The 16753-nt window shown below is 55.6% G+C and overlaps 1 long non-coding RNA gene across 1 annotated transcript in view; it reads left to right on the forward strand.

Annotated features, from left to right (window-relative positions):
• The first annotated feature begins 285 nt into the window (after window positions 1-285).
• The window catches only part of LOC123927174, a 56705-nt gene continuing 40237 nt past the window's right edge, over window positions 286-16753 (forward strand). Inside the window, exon 1 of the long non-coding RNA XR_006815361.1 lies at window positions 286-360. This is a non-coding gene — a long non-coding RNA (uncharacterized LOC123927174). The remainder of the gene's footprint in view (window positions 361-16753) is intronic.

Here is a 16753-nt window from a genome sequence, read left to right on the forward strand (position 1 = left end):
GAGCCATGTACTGGAAATGGTACCCTGCCCATTTGGGGCAGCACTTGTGTGGTGATGGGAGCAGTGAGACATATGACTGGACATGTCCCCAAGCTCAGGCCTTCTTCAGAGGGAGCCTTTTATTGCACTCTGCTCCAGTCCTGTTTGAAGGGTTTCTTAATCCGACGAGGGACCTGGACTTCTTCCACGACAAAGGGTGATGATAGTGGTGTGGTGACACCTGTCTCCGAGGAACTTCTCATCCCTCTATCGTGGTGAGCCACTGCCTGGAGTCGGTCGCCAAGAGGGTTCGAAGGACTCAAGGACACCGGGGGCAACCTCCAAGAAGGACCAGCCTGTCCCATGTTGAGCTGAATTCAGGTAAGACCTTTGTACCCTTGTTGTGTGTTCCCAGTTCATGGTCACGTAGTTCTTCAGGTTCTTCTATGGGCGAGAAGGGAGGGCCGCGTCTGAAGGTGAGCTGGAGGGCTCTTGCACCTCCACGACTGAGATGGAGACCCTGCCCCTAGTCATCCCACAAGTGAACAAAGGGATGGACGTCATCCAGGATCCACCTTCCAGCCACTAGTGTTCATGCCATCTTTCTGGAAAACTTGTAGTGGGGCCCTTGTAAAGGATGGAGGGGCGCACCTGTAGTAACTCCTGTGGCAGGTAGGGATATTGCCTGCTTGGGGTGAGTCACCTTGAAGAAGAAAAGTGTTGGCCCCCCTGTCAAGAGTGCTCCGAATTGACTAGAAGGGCATGAGGACTGGAGCTGGTGAAAGCATGTTTGGAAACCTCTTAAGGGCTGAGAAAGGTAGAGTGTCCTGAGAATTGCCTCCTCATGAATAGCCTATCTCATTTCCTTGCCTGAGGGAAGAAAAGAAATCATCCAGTATTTTCCACATTGCAAATCAAGAAAACACAGAACCTTGGATTGCATTTTGTTGTTGTTGTTGTTGTTGTTGTTGGAAGTCAGTTAGCCACCATACAGTACCTCATTAGCTTCCGAGGTAGTGCCCAATTATCCATCAGTTGCGTATCACCCCCAGTGCTCATCACATCGTATGCCCTCCTTTATGCTCCTGCCCAAATTGCCCCATAGCCGCACCCAGCTCCCCTCCAGCAACCCTCTGCTCCTTTCTTAGGTAAGAGCCTCTCATCCTTTTTCTCCCTCTCTGGTGGCTTCCCATTCAGTTTTCCCTCCCTTCCCCTGTGATTATCCAATGGCTTCACACATAGGTGGGGCTTAAGTCCCAGGGCAGGGGATCACAGCGGGCTTTCTTTCAGGGATGTTATTTTGTATCTTTCCATGTTTGACCGCATTTCACTTTTCCTGAGAAATGGCCCATTCCAGTGATGTGTCCATTGTGTCTGGAGGGACGGGGGCTCTTCCCTCTTGCTCAGTGAGTTGGGATCCTGAATCGGGTGTCGGGAGAACCTCCTCTGTGTTACTGTTCCATTGGTGCCCTTGTGGGGCCTCCCTTTCCTTCTCTGGAAAATGATGAGAGATCCGGTTGTGCCATGTTTTCCAGAAGGCCCTCCAGCTCCAATCTTCCAGGGGCTAGAAAGAGCCAACTGTGGTGTATGTCGTCCACGAAACAAGGGATAGGAATCATCCCTTCAACTACTTCATGAAGACACACAACCAAGTAGAATGGAAACACCAGAGGAGCGTAGCTCCAAGGGGACGTGAGTGAAATGCTTTTACAACAGCCAATATCATAGGAAGGTATCTTTTCTGTGAACACAGAGGTGGGCACTTGCCTTTCCATATCAACAGACTTCACTTTTGTCTTTGGACTTTTCCGTGGATCTTTAATGTACCTTGACGTTCAGCCTGAGGAGACCTGATTGTGAACCTCTCAGAGCATCATCTCATCTTCGATCTCCTAATACCCATCGTTCAGAGAAATTGTTGAAAATACAGTCTAATTGACGTACAGGGTTATCGTCGTTTCAGGTGAACAGTAGGGATTCAGGGGTTCCGTATATGACTCAGTGCTCAGCACCGTGAGTGTACTCTTAATCCCCACCCCCTCTTCCACCCATGCCCCCACCTGGTTCCCACCAGGATGTTCTCTATATTTGAGCCTGTTTTTTTGGATGGTCTCTCTTTCCTTATTCCCTTTCTTCTTCTTTTCTGTCTCTGAAAAGTCACACATGAATCAAAATCTATGTTCACCTAAGACCCACGGATGTTAAGTCTTACCTCAGTATCTTGGTGTGTGTGGATTGTGGTGAAGAGACCGCCAGGTTTGGTCCACAGAGGCTCCCAGGGATCCCCATCCCTGCTATGGACCTGCCTGTCTATCCTCTGAGTGGTTGCTGAAGGGTTTCTGACCCAGGGAGCGTAGGGCAAGAGATGGTCTTTCACACCTTCAAGCTTTCATGACCAAACGTTGTCACTTCCCTGTGACTCTCTTGTGTTCCATCGCTTTCTGCCCAGGATCCCAGCACTTGGGAAGCAAGCAGTGGTGTTTAGAATGGCTTTCCATAGAGGCCACAGAGGAAGCAGCCTAGGAGTGCCCAGGCTACTAGGTCGAAGGGAACTCAAGCTCAGGATTTAGCTTCCACTGAGCAAACTGTCTTTCCTCCCATCCTGCCTCCCTATACTCTGGAGGAGAACAGGAGGAGAGGCCTGAGGGGGTGGACAAAGCCCTGCCTGGCTGTTGCTCTTCCTGACAATCAAACACGTCTTTGGGGCTGCCAGGCTGTTGCTGCTCAATCTCTTCTTGGTGGTGAAAGAGAGGACCTTTTGTCCACTGTTCCGCTGGCAAGTTGTTTCTCCGTGTACACCGGGGACAGGTGTCCCAGGCCTCAGCGGCGAGCATGCTGGAAGTGCAGAGTGTCAGGTCCCTCCCAGGGTTACTCAGTCGGAATCTGCACTTTGCCGAGAAATCCTGGGCCTCAGAGCCTGAGAGGATCGTCCCCCCCAAAAGCACTGTGGAATGTTCTCCCGAGGGAAAGCTAATTGGCCACCTCGATCCACCAGCTGGGAAGGGGTGGTTGTTTCCTGGGCCTTTGTGACAATTTCTCTCTGCCGAGAATCCCCTGAAGGGTTGACTCCCCAGTGCCCCCCCCCCCCCCCCCCCGGTGGGGATGGTTCTGGAAGAAAAGAAAGAACACCCCCAGGCTGGGACTTAGAGTCGAGATGGAAGCTAAGTATGCACCCAACAGCAGGACAGGAGCTCCAACTCGCCCAGGCTGAGCGACTGCTCAGGAGCTCTGTGTTGTGCTTTTGCTAGGTCCTTTTGTGTCAGCTTACGGTAGTGGGGATTTTTCTTGTGCTGCTGGATCCTGTCTTCTTCGATTCCCTTGCACTGTACCTGCAAGTTGGGGGATCCTTGGCTTGTCTTTTTGCTTCCATGTAATTTTGCATTTCCTCTTTGGATTCTGGGTTGACCCAGTCCTTGTCGGGTAGCATGTAACTTAACCTTCATGGATTCATGGTCTCTCCGGGTTTGCTCTTGGGGTCCATTTGGAGTTCCATAGCATCGTGCTCAGAAAAGATGCGTGGGATGATATCCATCTTTTGGAGTTTGTTGAGACTTGGGTTGTGCCCTAACGTGTGATCGATTCTGGAGAATCTTCCATGGCCACTGGAAAGCGCTGCGGATTCTGCTGTTTCAGGGTGGAAGGTTCTGCATCTTTGTGTTCAAACGACTGCATCCCTCTCGAAGCCATTGATTCCTTGTTGGCTGTCAGAGTGGATCATGTGTCCATTAATACGTGTGCGGTGTTAGAGTCCCCCACTGTATGGTATTGCTGTCAAAGGTTTCTTTATGTTTGTTATGAACTGTCGGATGCCTTTGGGTGCTCCTGTGTTGGGTGTCTAAATATTTCAAGATGTTCTCTCTTATTGCATGGTCTCCATTATGATGAAGTCGGGTCCTTCTTTGTGTCTTCCTACCTCCCCGCCCCCCTTCTTAAGAGTCTGTGGTGTCTGGATAGAATATTCCTACCCTTGCTTCGTTTCGCATCCATTTGCGTGAGAGATGCTCCTCCCCTGCTCCCATTTCAGACAAGGGAGTGGAACATGGGTGTGTCACCTGGTGGATGTTGGAGACCACTTCAGAACCACCTGGACCTGACAGTCCCCTTGGCCAGCAAGGAGAGTGTGGGGATTCTCTGGTCAAGGGTATGAACCTTTATCCTGGCAAGGGAGAACCAATCTGTGCTCCATCAGGCCCCAGCCAGGGACCAGTGGCTACCAGGGACCTGACCAAGAGGGTGGGGCCTGAAGGGCACCACTGCCTTGCCAAGAACGGCATAAGGAAATGCAGGATGGCTGCACATCCTAGCTCCTAGGTCAGCCTAGGTGTGAATAGAGCCAGGCTCAGCTATGGCCTTAAAGGGACACTTCCCAGTTTCTTTTCTTTCCCCAGCCACACCCAAAAGAAGCTGGGAAAAGGAATCCAGAGATCAGGGATAAGGATCCCAGGAGGATTCCTGTCTTCATGAAGGGTGAACCTGGAGAGCCTAAAGGGAAACTGAGCACGGAATGTCCTGCCTGCCCTTCTTCCATTTACAAAATATCTCCCTCGGGTTTTGTAGCTTCCACGGGCAGGATTGGATCTCTTTACGTGTTCCCCCCCCCCCCCTCCTTCTTGCTGATGCAATTGCAGAGACTGTACTGGACAACTGTCAGTCCCAAATCCTGGGTCCAAACCAACAGAAACACAAGCACAAACACCATATCCCAAAGGAAGCAAGATATCGTCTGTCCTCCTTGCATTAGGGTGGAGAGAAGCAGCCCCTCTCCTGGGCAGCACAGAACTCTGGGGAGGGGAAGGAACTCTCAAGGACTCTCCTGTTCAGTGTTTGTTGCCTTCCTGGGGCAGGACCTGCAGTGTCTCCATCTCAGGGGTGCACAGGAGGGCTGTTTCTGCCTTTTGCCCAGATGCCTGGCCCTGACATAAACCTGTCCGCTGAGCAAGCGGGATTTGGAGGGGCCACCAGTAAGTAGTGAGGAGGGCTGGCTCTTCTCCTTCCTGCCAGATTGAATAGCTGATGACTCTGTAAGATTTCTGGGTTCAGGAATGAACAAGAGAGTCTGTAGATGCTGTACGTTCCCGTAGGAAATAAAAGAACCAAACACACACGTGGGCTGGGAGGGGAGAAAACAAAAACCTTTTTTTTCCTTTTTTTGGTGACAAAAACTTTAATCCCAAGGGTTCTCACAAACAGATTACATTTTTTTCTTTTTGTAAAATAAAAACCTTTTAATTGCATGAAATATAGCCCACCCCCCAAAAAACCATAAGTCTCTAGGTGAGAGGAAGGGGTGTTGTACAGCAGATGGCGCTCAGGCACCTCAAGTAGCCCAGGGGCCGAGGGGCAATCCTTGCGCGGCCAGTGGCCACGGGTTCAGCTCTGATGGTGGCTGTAGTCAGTTGTCCTGGTGCTTGTGTTCCGCTGGCCAGCTAGGACCGTGGCTCCAGCTGGCAGGACAGGATGTAGCTAAGGACAGAGGGACACCTGTGAGTTGAGCAGCAGCTTGCATTCAGGAGTCCCTCCCAGGGTTTCCCACCGCTGGTGTCTGGCTTCTCAGCAAGGAGGCCTGAGGCTGCCCAGGGAGCCCTAGTAGAAGGATCCCAGGCAGGGCCAGCAGAAAGAGTCCACCCCGACCCTCACCCAGCTCCTGAATGGGCCTCACCTCTCATCCTCGCTGAGCCGCTCCACAGACCAGAACCAGGCCGTGAATGGATGCTGGGGCTCTAGGCAGTAATTCTCTGCCGCCGCCTGGAGCAGCATGATGTCCGTGAGGACTCGGTATTCCTGGGCCGGGAGAGAGGCACAGGATGCACACCGAGCCTGGGTGGGGAAGCTACAGGGACAGGTGAGGGCCGAGCAGCGGGACAGGGGACCGGTCCTGGGTCTTGGCACACATGGCCACCCTCCTGCATGCAACTTCATGTCCCAAACTGTTCTCAGAGGCAAGTAGAATTAGCCCCTCCTCCGGGAAGTTCTCCTTGATGCCTTTCTGGATCCCTCCTGACTAACTAGATGGGTCTTCCACTTCTTTCTTAGCAACCTGTCCCAGGAAATGGGGGACGGAGGGGAGGGCATGGAGCCCAGGAATGTTCTTCCTTCCTATCAGGGGCGTCTCTGATAGGGGCTGCCTCCCCTAACCTACAGCAAGTGCCAAGTATGCTCACCTTATTCCTCTTGCCGTGGTTGATCTCATTGCCCTGGAAAGCAGACAACCATTGTCCTTCAGAAAGAGCCCCCTGGTCAGTCCGAGCACCTCACACCCACCCTTTCTGAGGCTGCACGCTGAGGCCAGGACACAGGAGGGGGCCGCTGAGACACACACAATGAGACTGGGGTCTAGGGCAAGCCCTGGGGTCCAGAGAAAGGAAGACGTGGGGCTGGTGAAGGGCTCCAGGTCGGCACCCTGCCGCACAACACTCTGTGGTGATAGAAGGGAGCGGCCCGCCGAAGCCTCAGGCAGGCAGGGCCTGCTGGGCTCCTGAAGTGTGGCTGATGTGCAGGCTCCTGACTTCCCTCTCCAGGACAGGCAAGCTCTGCGGGACAGGCTGCGGCCCATTCACACAGAGCGCATGCAGCTTCAGCTTCAGGATGCGCTGGTGCTTCACCAGGCTTGGGCACCCGTCTAGGTGCAGACTCCCTTCCCTCAGCACTGAGATGGTTAAGAGACCCCAGCTCCCAGGGACTGCTGGGAGGCTGTCCGGAGGGGACGATTCCCAAGGACGCAGAGCTCAGGGCTCAGTCCAGGCACTCTCTGCTCCCAGTCCTCAGGACTCTGGTTCCCCCTCCACAATCCTCAGGCTCACCCACCTCCAGGTAGTCCTGCATTGCAGTATCCAACATCACCAGGTCAGTGAGGAAAGTGCCAAGGTATGGGACGACACCCTGTGTCATGAGGGGTAGGTTTGGGATGAGTCCCTGCTCTCTGGTGCCCACCCCTGAAAAGGCTTCAGCGTCCTGGCCCACCCCACTGTCCCACATGGAAGGGCCTAGGACCCTTAGTTGCTTCCCCTGGATTCCCTTTCCCCTCACCCTCCCAGAACTGAGGGCTCCTCCTAATCCCCTCCAGGGCCTGCTCTTTGAAGTTCAAAAATGACAGGATGTGGAGCCCTGGGCCCCTCCCCAGCCACAAATCCATTCTCTACCCAGCCTGCTAGACTCCTTCCTCCTGGTCACCTGGATGGAAGACATTGAGGAACTGTGGCCACGGGAGGTGGAGCTGGAGTCTGCTGCCCCACCTGTCCTGATTTGGAGGCTTCCAGCCCTCAGGGAGGAGCCCCTCTCCCCTGACCTTGGAGGCCCTGTCCCTCAGGCACACTCACCTTCCTCGGTCGCCCCTTCCGTGCTCTCCGCAGCCGCCTCACCAGGGTGGCAAGTTTATTCGAGGGCCGCTCCTGGAGGGCCAAGGACAAGATCCTTGAGAGCAGAATAGCCTCAGTCCCCTGGCGCCCACCGTCTCTGACTTCAGACCCTAGACATCCCACCTCCGTGTGCTGATACCGACGCTCCATTGTCCCGAAGCATGCCAGGAGTCCTTCCAGAACAATCTCAGCTCCCCCATTCAGTCCATGTGGGACCTGGAGCCTGGAGCCTGGCCTCCCTGAGCCTCTTTTCTCATGGGCAGAAGGGAGAACTGCACCTACCTCCTATGGTCTCCTGAGGACTCAGGAGCCTATTAGCATCATCATTTTTGTGGCCCACCACCCATCCCCACTCCATCTGTGAGCAGAGGCCTGCCCTCTGGGCTGTCCGCGTTCATATGGGCCCCCATGTGGACCATGTCGATGGACACAGAAACCTGAAATCTAGCCTAGGGAGTCTGGCTGGGCAGCAGCCGCTGGTCCCAGCCCCAGGGGGAATCTTCATTCAGCCCAGGCTGTCAGCACATTCATGCCAAAGGCTTCTGCTCCCCGAGGAATGCTTCAGGCCATTCCCTACTTCATCCACACCTGATCATGCCTCCTCACACCCCTCCTGTCCTTGGAGGCCTGCACCTTCCCTGCTACCTTGAGGAATAGTTTCCTGCCCTGGGGGTTGTCTTCTCTGCAGAGCTTTGAGAGGGTGTGACAGCTCTTCCTGAAGAGAGGGAAAGAAGTTAGGCTCAGGGCCAGGGCGGGCATAACGGGGCAGGGTAGAGTGCGAGTCCCTTTTCTTGGAGAACCCCCACATGTCCAACGGGCTGGCTGAGGGTGTTCTCTGGGCTCCTCTGAGCCCTGAGGTCTTTGTAGGACATGGGAGGGAGTTCGCCTGGGCATCCTCCTGGGCGTCCCTTCCCCGCTTAATTGAACAGCTCGGTTTGGGTGGGGTTTTGGTTGAACCATGGGCAGAGAGGTCAGTGGCTGCCAAGTCACCGCGTGGAAATATGGAATGCAGCTCAGCCCAGGGTGGGGCATGGAGGACATTGGGTTTCTCAAGCAGGAGGCAGGGTGGCCTGTTCCCCAGGAAGGCTGAGAGAAGCAGCCCCGGGCCCAGGTCCTTTGGTCAGGGTTTGCTGCCTCCCAGGAGGTCCAAGCTGACTGAGGGGGAAAAGGACAGGCCTGTGGGAGATCCCGCCTCCATCCTGGTCCGTCCCTGGAGAGAAGCCTACTCACCTGGAAACATTGTCCCATGTCCTCTTCAGGCGGTGGATGGAGACACTCTGCAGAGCCGTGAGGATGGCATGCAGGGAGGAGTAGTTCCCCAGGATCTGGCAGGCCTGGGGGAGGGAAGAGAAGGAGCTGTCAGTGGGAGAGCAGGAGCCCTAGATGCTCGAGAGCTACAGTGCCCCGCTCAGGTTACCCAGGCTCTCCCTCCCCAACCCCCCCCCCCCCGATGAAGCTGATGTCCGGGGAGCTGCAGAAGGGCACAGGGCAGCCCCAAAGAGGAACACTGCTGGCGAGAGGGAGGATTTTCCCTCCCTGCAAAGAAAGGGTCCCGTGGGCACTGAGCATCCCAACGTTGGGCCATGCGAGTGAAGGTCAGCATGCCCCCGGGGGGAAGAGCCTGGGGACCACAGGTCTTAGAGCAGGGCCTTCAGCCCTGAGAAGGGAGAAAGACAGAAGAGCAGTTCCCGAGGCTCAGGAGAGCCTCAGGGAGCTGGGCCGCCCATAGCATACCTTGGCCACCCGGATCCAGTGGTCCACCACCAGGGCCCTGTCCCGGGCTGTCATGCTTGGGTTGCCAAGGCACGTGGTGACGATGCAGCTGGCCACAGCATTGAACTGGGCGATGGTGGCCCGCACTGTGGGTGCCAGGTGCTCGTTGCCAGGCCTGTTCCTCCGGGACCAGACGGAGCCCAGGCACTGATGGGGCACCACCTTCTTGAACAGCTCCTAGGGGACAGGGCGAGGTTTGTTGAGCCACACACATGTCCGCACATGCAAGACTCATGTCCTCGGGAGGGGTCCCAGGTCAGAGCTGGAGCTCAGGAGGCCGCGAATGTGGCCTGAGCCTGCTTAGAGAGCCCGGATTTCAATGCCACTCTGTTTCTCTGAGGGAAGCCAGGGCAGGATGCCCCGGGAGCCAAGAGAGGCAAGGGAAGGGAGGAAGGCATGTGCACCCTGATCGTTCCATGTCCAGGGGGCCGCTCCAGGTGGCGCTCCCAAGGGGGCATCTTCTCCTCCAAATGCTCATCCCTGCGGTCCGTGTCTCCTTTCGGGTGCCCATTCTCACGTGGTGGCGGACAGCACGGCTTTCGGCGTCTAGCCTGTCCTTCAGGACCCATCAGATGCCTAATCCGGGTTGAGGGTGCTCAGGCTCCCAGGCAGATGGGTGGGCGACCCATGGACATGACTGCGCACAGGGAGCTGCCCTCCTGGCCCCGAGGGACCAGAGCCTTCCCATCTATGGTCTCTCGCGTCTGACTCATTGCATCTACGTGGTTCCTCTGCCTCAGTCCTTCCCAGTGTCTGTCTCCACAGTCCGCAGCTGGACAGTGACAGCTCAGGTCTGAAAGCCCTGATGGGTTTCCACGGTTGGTGAGGGCTGCATCTGAGATCTGGCCCTATATCCCGGGAGTTCCCATCAGGGAAAAGCAGGTATAGGGCGGCTGAGAGCAGTAGAAAAGCCGGCCCTGGCCTCCTACCCTGGGGGCCCAGCTGCTCACCGCATCCATGTAGGTGAGCTGCTCTGCCACCAGCTTGGGAGGGAAGTCCAGGAGGTCAGGCTCCTTCTCCTTGAGCTGGTGCTTGGGTTGGCAGGAGGCCTCTGCGGCTGGAGTGGGCTCAGCGGCAACTGGGACGGCTGGAGTAAAAACTCCCAGGCTTGCCGATGGCCCAGCTGTCTGTGCCTCAGGACCCGGCGACCATTCATAACATAGGAGCCCCTGTTCCAGTTCTGGAGCAGCCGGTGGAGGGGAGGCTGGCTCGGACCCCGAAGGGGATGGCTGATGCAGAGCCAGGGTTGCCTCTGGCTCCATGGGAGGCTCTTTGGCTGGCTCAGCTGCTGGATGGAGTCGCATAGCCGACACGGGGTTGGGGTGGGGGTGGGGGTGGGCGAGACAGGGAAGGGTTCAGCCACATCACTGACATTCCATGGGCCTTTCCCTCAACGGGACAGATCCCATGGCCTTTCAAGGAATACCCAGCCCATGAGCCCCATCCCGGATGGCCTTCCCAGCTTGCAGTGCCCCTTACCCTCCGCCTCAGCCTCTGTGAGCTGCAGAAGTTCCTGCTGCCTCGGCAGAACGGGGGCATGTGTGTTCAGGGCCCAGTCATACCACGGGAGGTGCACATAGGCCCCCTTGACCTCCACATGGGCACCGTGCAGGGCCTGCCCGATATCGTGCCGTGTCTGCTCAGGCCAGGTTCCCGAGATGGGACGCAGAGTGCTGGGGAAAGTCATATGTGGAGCAGAGTCAGAGACCTGGCCTTTCCTTCCCCGTGCTACTCCCACAGCACCGTTCTTTCGGTGTGGGCCCCACAGAATGGCCCCAGCCCACTTCCAACCCCTCTGGAGCTGTCCTTGCTGACTGCTGACCAGGGGGCATGAGGGACCTCCCATAGGTCTGTCCTTTGGCCCCTCAGTCCTGCCTCCTCCGTGCAGACCTGTATCCGGCCTTTGACTGGAGGCCGAAGGGTGAGGGGTCTGGTCCCCCCCCCCCCCTTTCTGTCCTTGGCCCCACTTGTGGTGGTCAGTGGAGGTGGATATGGATGGGGGCAGACAGAGCAAGAACGGACCATCCGAGGGATGGCTGTTGTAGGCACCCACTCAGCCCAGAGTGGGCTCTGCTTCCCAGAGAACTTGGCATTCCGTCCACAGCTCTCTTGGGCTCATTGGCTTCTTCAGAGGAAGCCTCCCCACTAAGCTCTCCCGTGGAAATCAAGAGTTCTGGGAGATCCATGGTTCTGAACCTCCCTCGCCAGCAACAACTCCTGTCATCTCCCACCGTGCCCTGTGGAGGCAGCAGGCCCTCCTTTGGCACCCAAAGACCTATCCTGTTCTTCCTTGATCGTAGAGTGCCTCCTCATGGTCCCAAGAGAGGTGGATCCATTCATCCCTAGGGTAAGTCACAGAGATGCCCCATCTGATGAACGCTAGACATGCGTGCTTTGGATGTGCAGAGTGCCGATCTGACCCTCGGACAAGACTTGAGACCCAGGCATTGTCTCCACTGTACCCACACGCTGCTCTTGGTGACGAGAGAGTGCCTGCATTCCGAGGTGCTTAAGATCCATGATGTCATGAAATCATCCCAAAGAAGACTTTGCCAATCCTGAGTGGCCCTTGGGCTGCTCTGCCTGCTCCCAGTGTCCCCTTGATCTGGGCACATAAAGGACCGCCGTCAGGACCAGCTAGATGGCATCTCAGAGGTCCTTTGCCAATAGGAAAGCTGCCAGCTTTCCATTTCCTTTCCGTAGACCCAGAAGGACCACAGGCCTGTGAGGGTTGAGCCTGAACGTGTCTTCCCTGGAGAGAGCAATGTTAAGCGGGAAGATGCCCAGCATGCCCAGCAGCCCTTTCTACAGGGCCGGGCCCCAGAGAAGCGCGTGCCGTGCTTCCTCCCATGACGCCTTCCTCCAGTCGCCCTGCGAGGTTCATCCTCTTAGCACCCCCACGTTTCAGGAGAGGAAAGGGAAGGTCAGAGAGGGGCAGTGACATTCCCAAGACATACTACTAGTAGACGGAAGGCTCCCCCTTGTGCTGGCTATGGGGTGGGCACTCACCTGTTGAACTGCTGATCCCGGACCTGCTGGGCTGACGTGAACATCTGATAGATGAAGCACATTGTGGTGATGTTTGAGAGGCTTCTCTCCGGGAAGGATAGGAGCAGGGAAGGTCCGCAGTTCTGCACTGTGCCTTCTCTGAGTGCCAGCATCGTGCAGGCCTCATCCAGGGACAGGGATGATTCCTTTTCCAGCAGGCAGAAGAGGGGGTGGGGTGGGGTGGGGCAACGTTGTCAGCTTCAGCGCCGTGAAACCCCGGGAAGAGCAGGGTCTGGAGCTCAGACTGCATCCTCCCAACCCTTTGGGAACTGGCTCAAGACGGGGGACTTGAGTGCCGACCCAGGGTAAAGGTTCTAGGCTGAAAACCTAAAACCAACCGATCGTAGGCTTCCAAAGGACCATCTAGGCTTAAATGTCCTGGTGACTTCAACACGTGCGGTTAGCTGGACAACAATAGCCTGTCTGTCTCTTCCTGGCCTGTATGAAGAGCTGTATGTATGCCTTGGAGTGATGAGGAAGGAGCCCTACTGCCGAGAGGGGAAAAGAGAGGCTGAGAATCCCCAAGGCTGCTCAGGATCATCAGCGTTGGGCCTGAGAACTGTCCAAAGCATGGGCTGCATGTCTTTGCACCTATGCTGATGAGGCCTGGCCTGTTGCTGTCAGGGTCAGGAAGGTTCAGGGGAAAACCACCTTCCTTGGCAGGCCCCAGGGCAGCCAGTTGTGGCTAGTCTGGGTTCTGGCCTGGCCCTGGTCATCTCTGGGTCCTGGGACTGGCCGTGAAGCTGGACCCGTTCTCACCCCAGACCAGCCCTGGATGTTGTTGGCGGCCTGAGGTCCCTGCTGCTTGTCAAGGGAGGTGGAGTAGCTGAGGCCTTGCAGCAGCTCATGCCAGATGCCCTGGGTGGAGCTCTGAAAAGACAGAGCCAGCTACCTGGGACAGGAGGCATCAGAGGCCTTCCCCCCAATCTTTGGGTCTAAGTTTTCTGGCAGATGGAGTGACCCAGATCATCTGGGAGGACCCTTAAGGTGCCCGTTCCTTGCAGCATTGCTGGAATGGCAACCAAATTGAGTCACGTCAAGTTCCAGCAGCCTTGAGAGACTGAGTCACTGTGGCAGACCACCTCCTTTATGGGGGACTGTGAAGACCTAGAGGGAAACAGCTTGTGAGCTGGTGGACCTCCTAGGATTCGATGTGTTCTGAGAGACGATACGTTCCAGAAAGACTTATAGAATGGCTTGACCCCACCGTCCCTTTGAGGATTTAGAAGGGCGTGGGCCAGTTCTCCAGAAGCACAGGTTAGCTGGCATGAGTAGGGAAAATCGTAAAACCAGTGGGAAAGGGCAAAGAGACTCATGGCTCCGTGAAAAGCAACACAAGGCCAAAGGAAAGAAAACAACCGCCCTCCAAACCACGGAAAACATTCACTGTCTTCTCTACCAGGCCCACGTTGGTGAAGAGTGTCTTCCTCCCTTCCCCATAGCTGGTGGCAGATGTGCGGAGGTTTGGGTTACTTTGGGGTGGGGCCTGTGGGGTACTCAAGTGGAAACACAGTGGGAAGGCCCCAGGTCTGTCCCCATAGTTGCGTGGGGGCCCTGGGTGTGGAGAACCCTCCTCCCAATCTCACCTCAGAGCAGCACTGATCCTGGGTGTCCTGGGACACCTGACCCTTGTCCAGCGAGTTGGAGTCATTGAAGTCCCCAGCCAGCTCATTCACAGTCTCTGGGGTGCAGCTCTGAAAAGGCAGTGCCCCATAGACACAGGGCCAAGAGTCATTAGCAGCCTCCCGGGACATTGCCACAAGGGGACACCCCCATGAGACACGGTGTTCTCCAGTTCAGGCTAAGAGGGATGGCTGAAAAGACATCGAGCAAGGAGGTAGCCAGAGGACATTCTAAGGCTCATTGTGTCAGCCCTCACCTTCTCATCCTGCCTGCTATGACCTGGGGTATGAACATGACAGATGGGTCCAACCTCCAACACCAGGCAGCTTGCTTCTGCCCAGGAAGGGCATGTCCCTCATCCCCTGTCCCCACTTCTATACACACATACACACACGCACACACACACACGCACACACTCACACGCCCACCCAGTAAGGGGCAAGTGGTGTGGGCCCGCTGAGGTGGCAGCCCAGTTGTTGCCGGCTCTCCAGTGGGCCGCCCAGAGCTGCCTTGTGTTACCTGTTGGTGTCTCCTGCCCCGTGACCAGAATCTTCGGAAAAGAGGGCTGAAGCGCTGTCTGCAACTGCAGTAATGTCTCTGGCTCTGGGCTCCACTGGGCCCAGCGCCCCGGGAAGTAGGAAGACAACAACTGAACATGGTGTTCTGTCGAAGGTCTCCACTCAAGTGCGCTGGAGAGCACGTTGCCCTTTGAAAGTGGGTGCCTGGTTACCAGAGTTCTAAGTTCAGTTGGGGCCTATCATGAAGGATGTGAGGTCACCCTTTCAGGATTCTACTACCTGGGGCCCTTCGTTCAGTCACACCTCTCCGCAGCCCCTTCAGTTGAGTCTTGACCTCTCTTCCCCGGGACTGTACACAATGAGCCCAAAATGCCAGAGGCACCATTCTCTGGAACTGGCACTCGGGTCCTCCCTTTCAGGAGACAGAGCTGAAGTCAGACATTTGTGCTCTTTTCTTTCCCACTTCTGTGTCCTCAGTCATTCTGTGTCTCACCTCGTGCCCACATTCCCAACCTGCCTAGTGGGGACCAGGGAGAATCTACTTCCTTGGGACATCTTGGGGGGTGTATGTAGATCGTATTTGTGGTAGGTGTGCGATGGTATCACGGGAGTCAGAGGCCCACACTGAAGGCGGGAAGAATTGCAGGAAGGGGTGGGACTTGGCCTGGAGGAACGCTCCGAGGAGGCCTGGGTCCTGGCTTTGTGTCGTTTTGGAACCGTCCCTTTCCCTCTTGGCGTCATTATAATGGGGCACCATGATGGGGTGCAAATGCAGAAAGATGCGGGCTTTGTCATCCTCGGTAGTGAGAAGGTTCAGTTGTTTCCCGCCTAGATTTGGAATGAGACCTCTTTCCCTCGTTCTGGTCTCTGAGGGGAGCAGCCTTCACCGTGGCTCCCAGGGATCCTAACCTGTGGTGGAGGCATCACTCTGCAAGCTCTCGGTGGTTAGCGAGTGGCTTCTGAGCCACGGGATGTACTCAACGTGATGAAATAGCATGCCCCGTGCTTCTCTAGATGTCATGTAAAGAGTTTCGCACTTCCTAGGTACTTTTCTCATGTTCCACTTCTCCCTTGGTCCCTCTTGCTTCTCTCACCCTGAAGCAAAAATCAAGCCCAGATGGTTGGGGCTGCCATCCATCGAGACTCACAGCGCCAGGAACAGAGGCAGTGGCAAGGCCAACATGCGCCCAGAAACTCAGATGCTGAGTCGGATGGCTCCCCGAATGATGGGTGCTAACTTGGGGGAAAATCGGCTGCTAGTCCAGCCTCAGTCACAGCCACGGGCTCAGAAGTATGGTGATGTTGAGGAAACATGCGAAATTGTGCCTCCATTCCTCTTCTGCAACAACGGTGGGGCATTCAGTCCACGCAGTTGAAGATGCAGGGTATTGGGGCAATGCCGTTCCAGAGGGACAAGAGACCGCTACCTGTCTCCCAGGCCTCAGCCCCTCTCCCTGCCTTCCTCACTCCCCTCTGCTCTGCTCCCAGTTGCTCTCCAGCCACACTGGGTGCCTCTTTCATCTCTTCTGGCCAACCCAGCTTCTGGTAGTGAGGCTCTAAGGCAGAGGTGCCTTCCTTCTTCATGACACAGGGCAGCCAGACTTGTGCGGGACTAGCTCCCTTGTTTTCATTCTGTCCTCAGCACTGTCCCCCTCAGTGAGGCCTTTCAGGCCTTTCTATCCAGTGACGCTGCAGCCTTCTTTCAGAGCACACTTCGCGTCTCACATGGAACGCTTGCTCTTTGCTTTCGCATGGCACTGTTTCATGCGTTGGTCCACCTCTAGACTGTGGGCCAAGTGAGATAAGTGAGACCGTGGAAGGCAAGTACTATCTGCATGTAGCTAGGGAGCTCTAGATAGAGAGATACTAGTTTAGATAGAGAGATAGATTGATAGATACATAGAAAGAGAGATGGATAGATAGGTATTATCGAGAGATGATAGATCGATGGTTTCCCCTTCTAGGTGGAATCGGAAACCAAGACGAGAAAAGGAGAAAAGCGAACTCAGCAAAAGCCTTCAGATTGAAGGAACCAGAAGCAGATGGCAGAGGGTGGGGCAGGGATGGAGTGCATCGTGGAAAGGTACAAACTTCCCGTTTGAAGAGAAAGATGTAAGAGGGATGTAGCGTACAAGCTCTCGACTACAGTTCATACTGCTCTGTGGCGTGTGAGAGAGGTGTCAAGAGAGCCCATTGGGAGAGACCTCATCACACAAAGAAGAACCTCCCCTGTCTTTGTTCTTGCCTTTCTCTTTCTATCTCTAAGAGAGGATGGTGGGGAACTCAACTTATTCTGGTCATCCTCTTAGGGCCTAGGAAAATGAAATCATTCTGTTGTGTCGCTGAAACGTGCACAGTGCTCAATGGCGATTCCTTCAATACACCTGGGGCCAAAAATATTTTACTCTTCATAATGAGCCTCAGGAAAGTTGACTTGGTAAAGGAATGACTTGTAAG

Source organism: Meles meles, chromosome 16 (assembly GCF_922984935.1).
Source record: "Meles meles chromosome 16, mMelMel3.1 paternal haplotype, whole genome shotgun sequence".
Lineage (NCBI taxonomy): Eukaryota > Metazoa > Chordata > Mammalia > Carnivora > Mustelidae > Meles > Meles meles.